Source organism: Equus przewalskii, chromosome 14, assembly GCF_037783145.1.
Source record: "Equus przewalskii isolate Varuska chromosome 14, EquPr2, whole genome shotgun sequence".
In the NCBI taxonomy this organism is placed as follows: domain Eukaryota; kingdom Metazoa; phylum Chordata; class Mammalia; order Perissodactyla; family Equidae; genus Equus; species Equus przewalskii.
In genome coordinates, this window is record NC_091844.1 from 75,160,252 (window position 1) to 75,173,259 (window position 13,008).

General features: G+C 37.4%; 1 protein-coding gene across 1 annotated transcript in view; it reads left to right on the plus strand.

Annotated features, from left to right (window-relative positions):
* The first annotated feature begins 322 nt into the window (after nucleotides 1–322).
* Nucleotides 323–13,008, plus strand: part of OSR1 (odd-skipped related transcription factor 1) — a 98,411-nt gene continuing 85,725 nt past the window's right edge. Inside the window, exon 1 of the mRNA XM_070574358.1 lies at nucleotides 323–518. The gene's annotated coding sequence lies outside the window, so the exon portion shown is untranslated. The remainder of the gene's footprint in view (nucleotides 519–13,008) is intronic.

Consider the following 13,008-nt stretch of genomic DNA (forward strand, 5'->3'; position numbering starts at 1 on the left):
TCGCACATACCTGGTGTTGATGCAAATAATCCATAACCAACCTATAAATCGAACTGGGGTGAGTTGATTATGAGCCAGAGTGAGGATTATAACTCGGAAGGCCTTAGAAGGTGTTCCAGGGAAGCATGGGTTTCAGTAGTCTTATATCTTTTTAGAACAAAGAGGATACATTAAACACACCCAGGATACATTTTCGTCAAAATTTCAAAGAGTTATTCAGTTGCAAATTTAGCAGGTCAACATGACCTTGATGTCAGCAAAGGAACTAATCCGGGTGTTACCAATAGGGTGTTACCAACAGGGCGTAGGAGGGGAAGTATTCATTCTTGTCTTAAGAAAGTGCATTCTTTATTTTAATGGATAAGCAGATGTGCAAGGTATGTTTGGTAGCCCATAAGTCAGGCTTTTTAGTTCAAGGCTAACCACCTTTGGACCCGAATAGTTACCCCATATACCTCAATATGTGAAAATCTCTTGTCACTGGGACCTGGAATCTGACCAGAACACTTAACATGCAGGTAAGCTCTTTTTGTTGTCTACTAGTAAAGAGAATGCATACATTTAAGTTTTTTTCTAGAGTTGGAGAATCAAAAGTAAGTTGATATAATATGTGTTTGTACCTTTTTTGAAAAGTTGAGCTTTCATAGCACAAATACGATAGATATCTTTAAAGGGTTTTAAAATGTAAGTGTTTACACCCCTTTCCTGACTCCAACCCCTTTCCCACCTGCTGCCAACAAGTGCAGACTTCTAAAGGAGAGTCCTACAGGTTTGTGGTGCTGATCTGGATAACTGATGGAAAGAAGACTAAAGCGAGCCTAAGAAAAGCTGAATTGACTTGCCTTATAGAAAAGCCAGAGGAAAAGCAGAGATCTAGAAATGTGGGAGGAAGGCAGAGTTAGAGAGTTGAGTTTTTGGAGTGTTTGGGGCACTTTCCAGATACTGAGAAAAAGGATTTAGTTAAGATCGCCATGCTGTGATGAGTGACATTTTAGAAAGATAATCGTTTAAAAATTTTGAATACGTTTTTTCCAGTCATTTTATTGAGGTCATATTGGTTATAACATTGTGTGATTTCAGGTGTGCATTATTGTTTATCAGTTTCTTTATAGACTGCATCATGCTCACCCCTAGTAGTCTAATTTTTATCCATCACCATACATATGTGCCCCTTTACCCCTTTCACCCACCCCCCAAACCCCCTTCTCCTCTAGTAACCACTAAACTGTTCTCTTTGTCCACTTGTTTGTTTTCTTCCACATATGAGTGAAACCACACAGGGTTTGTCTTTCTTTGTCTGGCTTATTTTGCTTAACATTATATCCTCAAGGTCCATCCATGTTGTTGCAAATAGGACAATATTATCTTTTTTATGGCTGAATTGTATTCCGCTTTTTATATATACCATATCTCTATCCATTCACCAGTTGATGGGCACTTGGGTTGCTTCCACGTCTTGGCTATTGTGAATAATGCTGCAACGAACATAGGGGTGTATAGATCTCTTTGAATTGCTGATTTCATGTTCTTTGCATAAATACCCAGCAGTGGGATAGCTGGATCGTATGGTATTTCTGTTTTTAATTTTTTGAGGAATCTCTATATTGTTTTCCATAGTGGCTGCACTGGTTTGCATTCCCACCAGGAGTGTGGGAAATCCTCCACCTCCTCTCCAACATTTGATATTTTTTGTCTTGGTAATTATAGCCATTCTGACAAGTATAAGGTGATATCTCATTGCAGTTCTGATTTGGATTTCCCCAATAATTAGTGACATTAAATATCTTTTCATGTGCCTGTTTTGCACCTTATATACAAACCTCATGGTAACCACTAAAAAAAAATCAGAGCAAACCAATCATCAGCAATATTGGCCTATAGTTTTCCTTCCTTGTGTTGTCCTCGTCTGGTTTTGGTATCAGGGTAATATTGGCCCCATAGTATGAATTAGGGAGCGTTGCATTTTCTTCAATTTTTTGGAATACTTTGAGAACGATAGGTATTAAATCTTCTTTGAATGTTGAGTGGAAGTCTCCAGAGAAGTCATCTGGTCCTGGACTTTTGTTTTTTGGACGGTTTTTGATTACCATTCAATCTTTTTACTTGTGATTGGTCTATTCAGATTCTCTATTTTTTTCTTGATTCAGGTTTGGGAAGTTGTAAACGTCTAAGAATTTATCCATTTCTTCTAGGTTATCCAATTTCTTGACATATAGCTTTTCATAATATTCTCTTATAATGCTTTGTATTTCTGTGTTATCCATTGTAATTTCTCCTCTTTCATTTTAAATTTTTAAAATTTATTTGAGCCTTCTCTCTTTTTTCTTGGTGAGTCTGGCTAAAGTTTTGTCCATTTTGTTTATCTTCTCAATGAACTTGCTCTTAGTTTGATTTATCCTTCCTACTGTTCTTTTAACCTCTAATTTCATTTATTTCTGCTCTAATTTTTATTATCTCCTTCCTTCTGCTGACTTTGGGCCTTGTTTGTTCTTCTTTTACTGGTTCTCTTAGGTGTAGTTTATGATTGCTTATTTGAGATTCTTCTTGTTTGTTGAGGTGGGCCTGTATTGCTGTAAATTTCCCTCTTAGAACAGCTGTTACTGCATCCCATAAGAGTTGGTATGTTGTGTTTTCATTTTCATTCGTCTCCAGGTATTTTTTGATTTCTCCTTTAATTTCTTCATTGATGCAATCATTGTTCAGTAGCATGTTATTTAGTCTCTCAGCTTTTTTCCTGTAGTTGATTTCTAGCATTGTGTTTGGAAAAGATGCTTGATATGATTTCAATCTTCTTAAATTTATTGAAGCTTGACTTGTTTCCCAACATATGGTCTATCTTTGAGAATGTTCCTGTGCCCTTGAGAAGAATGTGTATTCTGCTGTTTGGGGATGGAATGTTCTATATATATCTATTAAGTCCATCTTGTCTAGTGTTTCATTTAAGTCTACTATTTCCTTGCTGACTTTCTGTCCAGATGATCTATCCATTGATGTAATGGGGTGTTGAGGTCTCATACTATTATTGTGTTGCTGTTAATTGCTCCCTTTAGGTCTGTTAATAGTTGCTTTATATACTTTGTTGCTCCTTTGTTAGGTGTATATATATTCATAAGCATTATGTCCTCTTGGTGGAATGTCCCTTTTATCATATACTGCCCCTCATGACTCTCATTGTCTTTTTTATTTTGAAGTCTGCATTGTCTGATGTAAGTATGGCAACACCTGCTTTCTTTTTCTTGCCATTTGCTTGGAGCATCATCTTCCATCCCTTCACTCTGAGCCTGTGTTTGTCTTTACAGCTAAGTTGTGTTTCCTGGAGACAGCATATTGTTGTGTCTCGCTTTTTAATCCACCCAACCCTCTGTGTGTTTTGATTGGGGAACTCAATTCATTTACATTTAGAATGATTATTGATATATTAGGGCTTAATACTGCCTCTTTATCTCTTGTTCCAGTTGTTCTATATTTCCGTTGTTTCTCTTTCCTTTGTATTTCTGACTGCCATTCAGTTTGGTGGCTTTCTCTTATGGTTTTCTCATAATGTATGATTTGTGGCTCCGTTCTGATTTCTTGTTTAGTGGTTACCATGAGGTTTGTATATAAGATCTCATAGATAGGATAGTCTATTTTCTGATAGCTTCTTATCTCCATTAGCCAAAGCAGGTTCCATCCTTTTCTTCTTCCCCTTTTGAGCTATTATTGTCACAAATTATTTTGTTTTGTGTTGAGTTTTGACTGTTATAAGTTTTTATAGTTTTTTTAATGCTTTTGTTCCCTTTATCTTTTATGTTATAACTAAATGTTCTCTAACTGGTTCTGATAGAGAGCTGCAATCTTCTGATTTTGTCTATTTATCTCCTTGCTTGAAACTTTGTAAACTTTTGCCTTTTTGTTTCAGCTATGGGGGCTTCCTCCATCATTTCTTGTAAGAGAGGTCTAGCGGCAATGAACTCCCTTAGCTTTTGTTTATCCAGGAAAGCTTTTATTTCTACATCATATTTGAAGGATAGTTTTGCTTGATAGAATGTTCTTGGATGAACGTTTTTGTCTCTCAGTATCTTTAATATATCATTCCATTCTCTCCTAGCCTGTAAGGTTTCTGCTGAGAAATCCACTGAAATTATGATAGGGGTTCCTTTGTAAGTTATTTTTTTCTGCCTTGCTGTCTTTAGTATTTTTTCTTTGTTGTTGACTTTTGCCAGTTTTACTATTGTATGCCTTGGAGAATTGATATAATTAGGAGTTTTATTGGCTTTATGTACTTGCAAGTCCAGTTTTTTCCCCAGGTTTGGGAAGTTCTCAGCTACTTTTTCTTTGAACAAGCTGTCTACTCCTTTCTCCCCCTCTTCTTCCTCTGGAATACTTATAATCCTTATGTTACTTTTCCTAATTGAGCTGGATAATTCTTGAAGAATTTCTTCATTTTAAAAAAATCTTAGTTATCTCTCCTCCTCCAACTGAAACATTTCTATATTTCTGTCCTCTAAATTACTAATTATTTCCTCTATAACATCAGCTCTACTTTTTATGGTGTCTAGATTATTTTTTACCTCATTGATTGTGTTCTTCATATCCAGGATTTTTGTATACTTTTTTTTAAAGGAGTTCAATCTCTTTGTTGAAATGTTCTTTCTTCTCATTAATTTTATTCCTGAGCTCATTGAACTGTCTTTCTGAGTTTTCTTGTAGCTCATTGAGTTTCTTAATGACCACAATTTTAACTTCTGTCATTTAGATTATAAATTCTTGTGATTTCAGAATTGTTCTCTGGAGACTTGCCATTTTCCTTCTTCTCTGAAGTGTTATTATAGTTTTTCATGGTGTTTGATAAATTTATCCCTTCCTGGTGCATTTATGCTAGTTTCAAGTTGTAGATTCCACCTACCACCACTGGAGGGAAGCAGGAGCTGTGTTTCTGATCCTGCCCCATCTGTTGGAAGTTGTGTTGGTAAGGATGCTATGCATTTGCATGAGCTTGCCACAGCCACTTGGAGGGTTTCTCTCATGGGAGCAGGACCTCTGTGCTCAGTGGATGGGTTGTGCAGGCCTGGGCCAGCACTGTGCTCACTGGTGATTTGGCTCAGCTGATGTGATTTGTGGGTGGGGCACCTTCACAGCAGCTGAGCTGCAGCCACTCAATGGTTAGCATTCCTACTGCCAGGCCACTGTGGCATGGTGGACACTCCTGCAGGCCAGGCTACCCTTCCAGTAGCATTTGCATGCAGGCTTGGCTGCCCCTACCTCCTCTGAGGGTTGCACCAACTGCTGTGTGAGGCTCTGCAGCCTGGCTCCCTGCCTCTGAATAGCAGAAGGGGTGTGCTTACCTAGTTCCACTGCTTTCTGGGGATCCAGTCCACCCACCTTTGGATGTATAGCTGTGTGGGTCTCTCAAGTGTCCTGTTGTGCTGTGTGGGTATCCTCTGTTGGTTATTGAATGTCTGTTTAGTTGTAATTTAGAGAGAGAGAGACAAAGGGAACACCTCACTCCACCATGTTGCTGACATTTCTCTCTGAAGATCTTTTTTTTGTATGTTGTTCATTGCTACCCCCCTTTACCATTTTCTCAGACTTTAAGAAATGATTAAAGTTTTTTTGTAATTTCTCACGAATGCCAGTCTTAGATCTCTTCTGAATTTGATTGTATTTGAACTAGGACACTAGGCAGTCAGCTTTATGTGGGTTACATAAAGATAATTTTTTAAAAGTGACCATCCTAAGAACTTTAACATATATTTTGAAGTTGAATAGATAACAAATTACAATTTCAGATATGAAAAGATTCTGGCATATTTTGCTGAGAAATATGTGGTAAAATGTGGAAACAGAAATGCACAAGACATACATGAATCTCTCTGTATCTCTGTAGCAAATGTGGAATGGCAGAAGGCTGAGAAAAATCCAAAAACTCAGGTCTATTGAGAAGTTCCTCATCATAGTGCAGACCTTCTGCACCAGTAATCAGACACCTTTCCTCTTGTCCTGCATCTTTAACTGTCTAAAGAGAGTCTTAGGCCCACAGTCTGTTCCAACTGGATGAGATTGTTGAGATCATCTACTCATATCCTCTCATCTAATGGAGAACACTCTGGCATAAAAGACTTCAAAGGGCTAACCCAAGGTCAAATAATTAGCCAGGGACATCTGCCTCCATGGTTCAGTATTTTTGGTACCACATCACATGTCCCTGCAAAGCATTCTCACAAAGACCCACAAGCTCAGGGCTCTTCTAAAAGAGATGCACCAGAGAGGTGGGTGATGGAGAGAAAAGAGTCCTGCCACACACTGGAACCACTTTCACAGGAGTGCCTGCTGTCTCCCCTGATCTCCAACCTCAACAGCATAAGGCAGCAAACTGCTGCAGGCAGGAAGTGAGATGCTGCTAGATGCAGTGTGGGGGTCTCTGCTGGTAGGGCTTTGCCTGCTTGATGAATCCATCTCTAGAAAATGGCTATCCTTGTCTATGTTGCTCAGGGCCTACAAAGTTATGTTAATAATCTCCTTGGCTGTTAAGCAGAATGGGTGAGATTTCACATCTGTAACATTCACCTCTATTTAATATGCACACTGAATATTATTAGACAGGAAGTAAGCATAAGGCTGTTTCAATGACTGCATGTAATAACACATAAGATCCATTTTTCTTCTTACTTATAACAGATTGGCAAAGACCTGAGGTGAAGAGTGTAAAATTGCTGAAAAAAATGTAGCTTGAAATTCCTAGACTCTATGAAATTCCTTTCAAATCTTCTTCCTATTCCTGAAAATTTGTTTTCTAGATTTAGTGAGAAGAACTTCACTCATGGGATTTAAAAGAAAAAGTACAAACATACTATATTTCCTGACTATCATCAAACTGGAAACATCATGTAAACATGTAGCTCTTATATTTTACTTCTTTGGCTTTAAATTGCAAATCTTCCATCTCTGAATTATGTGAAAAGCAAAATGAGAACTGTGGGAAGAAAATGCATGGCTCTGTTCAAGTTCTGAGTGTTTGAGTATTGGCAAGAACTAGAGATCGACAGCATCACAGGAAATCATGAAAAATTATTTTGTATAGTTGTCTCTCCTCCTGCTCCCCCTCTCTATTGTGCATGTCTCTTTAGTTATCAAAGGTCTCTGGAAATTTCCTCTGGCTTTAAAATGGGGCAGGAGCCTACTGCCTTTGATGACCCAGTATAGCATCCAAAAATACTCACAGAAAATACATAAGTATTTTCCATATGTCTAACCTAATTTCTAAATATAGGCTTCTGCTTCTGGCTATGATGCAGTAGTTTGTGGCAGACTCAACCTCCTGCCAAGAATAACTAGCAGTTTCATTTGAAAAAGTGTCCAAGGGCATGAAGGGAGCTACTGACACAGCAAGGACTTGAGAGGCCAGATCCTGGAGAGAAAGGAAGTTCAGTGAGGCAAGCACACTGATTTTCTACTCAGGGCATTTGGAAATTTTTGTGTAGGGTAAAGGTTGAGAAGCTACTCAGAGGACCACTTCTAACGGGCAGAAAAATGGTAGAGCTTTAGGAAATATTAAGGGCTAGAGAGCAAAAGATGAGAACTCTGGACTTTCAGGGCAGCTAAAATGTGAGGACTAAGATCCTGAAGAGAAGAAATGTGCAGAGAAGTGAACCTGACATTTAGCACCAGTTTTTTTCTCCAGCCATCTGACAAGCTGTGTAAGGCAAGAAGTTGAGAGGCTAAGCAGAAAACAACTGAAAAGCAGAGTAGAACTTTTTGCAGTTATGTGATGCCAAGAAACTTTTAAAAATGGAGTTTAGAACTTGGAAAAGAGGAGCGATCATTGTAGACACCTTGGGTTCTCAGTTGGCACCACTGGAGGGTTATACACTACAAGTGGAGGCCAATCAGAGGTAGACCAAGGCTTTCAATGATGCAATCCACTCTCAATCAATTCACTCTCTGATTGGATTGAGATCATCTGTCCCTTCCTTTTTTTCCAAAAGAGACGTTGAATCCTTTCTGAAAGAAGATGACATCATCTAAAGCATTAAATTTTTTATACACAATATCTAACATGCAATAAAAAATGATCGGGCTTGCTGAGGAACAAGATCTATTTATAAGAGCAAATAGAAAATAGAAACAATAGGTGATGCAGAATAATTGTGATTAACATGTTCAAGAAAATAGATGGCAATATGGAGAATTTCATCATAGAACTGGAATCTATATAAAATAATCAAATGGAAATTCTAGAACTGAAAATCCTCATATCTTATATTAAGAAATTGATAGATGGATTTAACAGCAGATTAGATAGAGCTGAAGAGGAGCTCAGTAAGCTTGAAGATAGATTAGTAAAAAATATTTAGAGTGAAGCGTGGAGACAAAAAAAGATAAGAATTGTAGAAAAGACTGTAGAAAACACAAATATGGTGAAAAGTCTTACAGGGTTTCTAAATTGGTGTACTCTTGAAATTTTGAGTCACATAATTATTTGTTGTGGGGGTATATTTGCCCTGGGGCAAATAAATAAATCATCCCAGTTGAGAGCCACTAGTCCAAAATAAGTATAATGTCAGAGAGAGAACGGAGCTGAGGCAATACTTGAGGACAAATGGCCAAGAATTGATTCAAGAAGCACTACAAATCCAGCACCTAGGCACATCATGATAAAACTGCCAAAAACCAAAAATAAAGAGAAAATTATAAAAGTAGCCAGAGGAAAAAAAATACATTTCTTTTGAAAGAGTAACTTTAAGAGGAACAGCTCACTTTTCAACTAATGAAGGAAACTATGTGACAGTAGAATGGTATCTCTAAAGTGCTGAAGGAAAATAAATGCCAACTTAGAATTCTACAGCCAGCAAAAATATCACTCAAAAATGAAGAAGACATAAAGACATTCTTGACAAAAGCTGAGATGTCTCATTTCCAGCAGGAAATGACCTACCGGAAGTAGTAAAGGGAAATGTAGGAAGGAAGGAAAAACAATGAAAAGGTTAAATCTAAGTGAATGTTGACTCTAAAACACAATAACAATTACGTCTTATGGGATCTAAAAGGTATGTAGAAATAAAATATATGGTAACAATAACACAAGGTAGGAGGGGTTGTACAGAAAAGAGCTAACGTGGCAGGTCTGAGACTGCTCTCACTAGGAAGGCCTGCTTGCAAGCTTGACTACACAACTGGGAACTTGAATTTTAGGGAGATCCCCACCATTCTCTGAACTGAGAAGAGTGGCTCACTGTGCCTAAATTGTTTGTGCAAACAATATGGTTCATGCTGAACACTTACTTTCCTTCTGGAACGTTGGTACATGTTAAACAGAGGGTGTCTATATGGCCAGTATCCAATCAATACCGTGGGTGCTGCGTCTCTAATGAGCTTCCCTGGTAGACAAGCATTTGACACGTGTTGTCACAACTTGCTGCAGGAATTAAGCATGTCCTGTGATTGCACCAGGAGAGGACTCTTGGAAGTTTACACCTAGTTCCCTCTAAACTCTGCCACAGGAGTCTTTCCCCTTTGCTGATTTTGTTTTGTATATTTTCACTGGACTGAATCAAAGCTGTGAGTATAACCATATGCTGAATCTTCCAAGTGAATCTTGGAGACCCCATACAGGATCTATTAGCCTTCAAGGTTCAAATATTCAAGGTTTCCAAGGCTCTTTCAATGTGAGGGAAATAGTGAAAGCACAAATTCGCATTAGTATCTAATAAATCAATAATGTATATTGTAATCTTCAAGATAACCACTAAAGAAAGAGTAAATAAATGTTTACTTAATAACCTAATGGGGATGGGATTTAGAATAATAACAAATACTTGATTAAGGCAAAAAAGGGGAAAAAGAGAACATAATTAATGGGCCACATGGAATACAAATATTAATATGGCAAATATAAAATCAAATATATTCACAATTATGCTAAATATAAATGCTCTATATATCCTACTTAAAACATGTATCAGACTAGGTTTGATAAAAAGTCCAACCATACGCTGCTTAAAGAAGACATACCTTAAATTTACGGAGATAAAATGATTGAAAGCAAAAACATGGAAAAGATGTATCAGGAAAACCAGTGGTGTACTGGAGCTTTCTCATAAGGACTTATAAGAGTTGATTGTTAAACATTCAGGAATTTTGCAAGTCTGTTGTTAAAACTTTGGTTGCTTGAGATTGGTCATGGTAGGAGAATTCACACCATGGGAATCTGCAGATGCTACAAATCAGGGCTTTTTGCTTTTCAGAGATCTGGTTTCCAAGCACCCAAATGATGCAAACCTTAATCACAGGAAAGCTGATTCAGCTATGCCAATAATCTTCTCTAAGCCGGAAACATTAAAAAGATAAATTCATTTTTTTCCCCCTAAGGTTGGCACTGAGCTAACATCTGTTGCCAATCTTTTTTTTCTTCTTCTCCTTAAAGCCCCTCAGTAGATGGTTCTATATTCTAGTTGTAGATCCTTCTGGTTGTGCTATGTGGGACGCCGCTTCAGCATGGCTTGATGAGTGGTGATAGGTCCACACCCAAGATCTGAAGCGGTGAAACCCTGGGCCACCAAAGTGGAGTGCACGAACTTAACCACTCTGCCGTGGGGCTAGCCCAGACATTCATTTCTTAATTTAAAAAAGTATTAAGCCACTAGTAAGTTATAACAATTTCAAATTTCCTTACATCTTATAACTTATCTTCAAAAAATAAGAAGCAAAAATTAACAATTTAAAGAAGGCATATGCAGATTCACAGTCATGATGGAAGATTTCAAAACACTTTTCTCAATAAATTCTAAGTATATTGGAGGGATTTTCTGCTTTTGCAACCCTTATGACATGAAATGGAAGTATTAGAATTTCTCCTCAATGATCTTTAGAATTTAGGTTTCAAGCAAAGCTATCCCAAATCACCTCATCTACTTTTAATTGTTGAGCAAAAGGAATTTTGGATATTTGATATGGATAATGGCTATTCATGTGTGTCTTCATGGTAACATTTACTGAAAGCCACTTTGCCATTCCCTGGTTCAGGCATTGATTATACCAAGAGGAGCAAGCTACTGTCTTTGCTCTCAAGAATTTAATCTAATTGTGATACAGACATAAAAGCAAGTAATTGCAGAAAAAAGCAGTATATACTCCATGATCAGTTAGGATACCTCCCATTGCAAATAATAAAAACCCTGACACAGATTGTTTTTAATGTTATTCATCTAGAACTTGTGAATTCTATAATCCTGGAAAGTTAGAAATAGATGGACAGGATCTTTGAAATCAACTAACCCCAGGGCTCTAATTTTAACATTAAAATATAACACAACACAAATACATTAAAGTTCCGAGTGGTGACGTGATTTATGTATGCACATACAGCAAATTAATTGTAGTGCTTGAGATGAGAACCTCCTATTCTTTATCCAGTGCTATTCTTGCTCTGCCACGTTGCACACCTTGGTTCCTTTTGAGTCCATTCTTTCTTGAAGCAAAGTAGTCTCTTCCCTCAAACAAATAATCTGGCTAAAAAGATGATACAAAAGATTATGAAAGATTTCATACGGATTTTCATTCATTCTGAAATATTTACACGTTCATAAACTACTGCAATTAAAGCTTCTCAAGGCAAATAATATGTTGATTTACTTATTCAACCATCAAATGTTTATTGGTATACTTATGTGCAAGATACTGTGCTAAGCCCTGGGGATGTGAGAGTGACTTCACAGGGTACATTATCAGTGGTGTGTGGGTGGAAATGTCTGAACACAAACCTAAATATTTACTATAGTGATACATAATGCCATAGTGGTATGCACCGAGAAAGTGTATATAAAAGGAGATAAGACTTCTTTTGAATAATTTTTTATGATCAGAAGGCCTATAAAATATGGTAAATACATCACAAGCTTTGTGGGAATGAATGTGTATGAGTTTGGATGTATGTATGTATATGAGAAAGTGGCTGAAGGTGACTGTGGCAGTGACATAAGAACTAGACTCAATACTGTTAACCCAAAAGAAGTTACCAAATCACTGGAAGATGGGAGAAAGACAAAGGTAGTCACTAACCCATTGGCAGATGAGACGAGGATGAACATACCAGTATAACTGAGGTAGGAGCCTGTTTATATTAAACGATGTCCAAACCATCTTTGGACAAGCTCAGGAGAATGGACTGTGGGACTCTGAGCGCCCTCCTTGCCCTTAGAACATTTGTGAAATAATTGACCACAGATGGTTCCTTCAATATATTGTATCATGTGACCATGTTACTCTGACAGATAATGGTTGCAACTAAAGATCAGTCCTCCAGCCAAAATAACTATCTATTAGTATACTATTCAATACGGTAGTCACTAGCCACATGTGGATATTGAGCACTGGAAATGTGGCTAACCTGAATTGAGATATGCTCCAAGTATAAAATACACATAGGATTTCAAAGACGAAGTATGGAAACAAAGAATGTAAAATATCTCAATAAGTTTTTACTCAATACATGATAAAATGTTAATAATGTAGACAAATAAAATAGCAACTAAATAAAATATTAAATAAAATATTATTACAATTAATTTTACCTTTTTTGTTACATTGTTGGTGTAGCTAAAAAAAATTTTAAATTTCGTATGCCTCTTACATTTGATGCTGGCATCACATTTCTGTTGGACAATGCTGCTGCGCTATGGGCTGCACCAGAAGCTCATTAGGGTACTTGGTGCAATGACTCTGCCCAACAGAGGAGCCCCATGTTGAATGGTGACTATTAGCCAATCAGATTCTTTCTCTTGGGGAGTTTTGAAACATACATAAATACGTAGAAACACAACAGAAGAGCAGAGAAGAGATGCATGCAGAGAAAAGGAAGTTGGGTCAGAAGAACTATGGGGGTCCTTAACTTAGGAAACAGTGGATGGCCACTTCTGAGGAAACAGAACTGCTCTTAAACTATGAATACCTGTCCATTTTCAAGAGGCCTAGTTATGTGGTTTTCCATACTTTATTTCTTCTCTACATAGTCTTGTGATGTCTCTGTCATTT